The sequence below is a fragment of the Prionailurus viverrinus genome, chromosome D4 (genome assembly GCF_022837055.1).
Source record: "Prionailurus viverrinus isolate Anna chromosome D4, UM_Priviv_1.0, whole genome shotgun sequence".
NCBI classification, from domain to species: Eukaryota; Metazoa; Chordata; class Mammalia; order Carnivora; family Felidae; genus Prionailurus; species Prionailurus viverrinus.
In genome coordinates, this window is record NC_062573.1 from 40,730,958 (window position 1) to 40,733,471 (window position 2,514).

General features: G+C 40.7%; 1 pseudogene; it reads left to right on the top strand.

The window, feature by feature from the left end:
• The first annotated feature begins 1,043 nt into the window (after nucleotides 1-1,043).
• LOC125150355 (60S ribosomal protein L28-like) lies at nucleotides 1,044-1,457 on the top strand (annotated as a pseudogene).
• Nucleotides 1,458-2,514: the final 1,057 nt, after the last annotated feature.

Sequence of the window (2,514 nt, forward strand, 5' to 3'; positions counted from 1 at the left end):
TTTGAAGTTCAGCTAGATTGTGTGACTTGCCCAAGATCGGAGAGGAGAGCAGTGCACAGAGCCAGCACTTAAACCTAGGTGGAGTCTCAGCTTGTCTCTATGTGGGAGAGGAAAGTAGATGTTGAGTTGTAAAAATGAGATAAATACCTTTTCCAGCACTTTTGAATTGTGTACATGAGGACAAATCTTTTCCACTCTGAGTCTCAGTTTATTCATTTTAAATGGCAAAAAATAGTGGTCTCTAAGCACACAAGGGGGTCAGATGAACATACAGAACAATGCATGTGAACTTGTTTAAAAATTCAAGAGCATTATTAACGTGATCTTTCATTTAGGCAGCACACATTAGTTGAGTGCTTCCATTGTGATCAGCACTTTGCTAGCACAGTGTTGGAATAATGACCTGTGGTGGAGGCCACAGAGGACTCAGCTTAGTGTGAGAAGAGGTGAGCACATGATTCCATTGTGGTAATTGTCATGGCATCAAGAGGAGAAAGAAGGACACTGTCTGCAGAGGTTAAAGATGACTTTAAGAAGCAATGTCTTAGCATTTTGTCAGATGGAGAAGTAGGCTTATGTCTGGCCAAGAAAACATCATAATGACAAGTAGAGAGAAGAGCAACAGAGTATGTTAGCATAAAAGTAACAAAAATATATTTAATTGAAGTATGATTAACATACAGTGGTATATTCATTTCAGGTGTACAACATAATGATTCAGCTAAAAAACATATTTTTAAAAAATGTGTATTTCTTTTGAGAGAGAGAGAGCGGGCGAGCAACTAGGGGAGGGAATAGAGAGAGAATCCCAAGCCGGCTCAGTGCTGTTAGCACGGAGCCAGATGGGGGGCTCAGTTTCACAAACTGTGAGATCATGACCTGAGCCAAAATCAAGAGTTGGATGCTTAACAGACTGAGCCACCCATGTGCCCCTCAACTAAGATATATTTTTAAATAAGGCTTTTATTTTGTATTTACAGAAAAATTGTGAACGTAGTACAGAGAGGCTGTCTCACGCTGGTGCAGTGAAAGGAGAGGCCGCCATGTCTGCCCACCTGCAATGGGTGCTTGTGGGGAACGGCTCCAGCTTTCTGATCAAGTGGAACGAACAGATACACAACACTGAGCCCACTAACCTTAAAGCTCACAGCTCCTTCTGCTACAATGGACTGATTCACTGCAAGACTGTGGGTGTGGGGCTGGGGGCAGAGGGCAAAGGTATAGTGGTGGTCACAAAGCACAGAACCCTCTAGCGAAAGCCTGCCACCTCCAATGTGCTGACCACCATTAGCAAGAATGCCTGGGCCGCCCTCAGCAGCATCTGGCCCATGATCCACAAGAACAGTTATGGCCCAGATCTGTGCATGCCTGCCATTCGCAGAGCCAGTGCCATCCTGTGCAGCCAGAAGCCTGTGACGGTGAAGAGGAAGGAGGGCCTTCCCACCAAGAGCTCCTGAGCACCTGCCCCAGCAAAAAAGATGTCAGCCACCTAAAAAAATATTGCAGAGAGATTCATGCATTTACCCCATACCCAGATTCCCTTATTACTAATATCTTACATTAGTGTGATAAAATTACCACATTAGTGAAGCGATATTGACATGTTAGTAACCAAAGTCAATACTTTCTTCCAGTTTCCATAACTTTTACCTAATGTCTTATCTTTTCTGGGATCCAAGCCAGAAAAGGATACCACGTTGCATTTAGTCATAATGTCTCTTTTGGCTCCTTTTGGCTGTAACAGTGTTTTTTGTTGTTTTTGATGACTTTAAAGTTTTGAAGTGTACTTGTCAGGCAATTTGTAGAATCTTCCTTGTGTAGAATTGATCTGTTTTCTTCAATAGATGCATTGATACATCTATTACTTTTGATGTTAACATCACCTGGCTTAGGCAATGTTTGTCAGGTTTCTCTACTATACTGTTACTCTTTTCCCCTCTCTTTTCATCCTGTTTTGGGTGTTTTGGAAGAAAGTGGCCTTGCACAGCCCTAGTCAAAGAGTGGGGAGTTGTATTCTAACTCCTTGAGGGTGAAGTAGCTACATGAATAATTTGCAATTCCTCTGCATGAACAATTTATTATTCCCATTTATTTATTTAGTCAATCATTTATATATACCAGTATGAACCCATGGATATTTATTTTATATTTCATATTATAATACAAATAATCCTTTATTTTGTTGCTTAAATTGTTCCAGCCTTGGCCATTGGGAGCTTCTTCAGTTGGTTCCTCTGTCCCTTTGACTCCTATCATTATCATTTCCCCCCTTACATTTTGGCACTGTATATTTTGTCTATTTTTTATTTTGTCCTAGAATCTTCCATTTCCCCAAAGATTCCTTGTTCTGTGTATTGGAGGGTGATATTAGAAATCAAGATCTGGGTGCTAGGTGTGTTTGTTTCTACTGCAATGTCATTGCTTCCAGGCTTGATGGAGAAAGGAAATATGTATGTATAAACAAAACAGTATAGATACACATATTTATAAATACTTACATATGTACCTATTTAT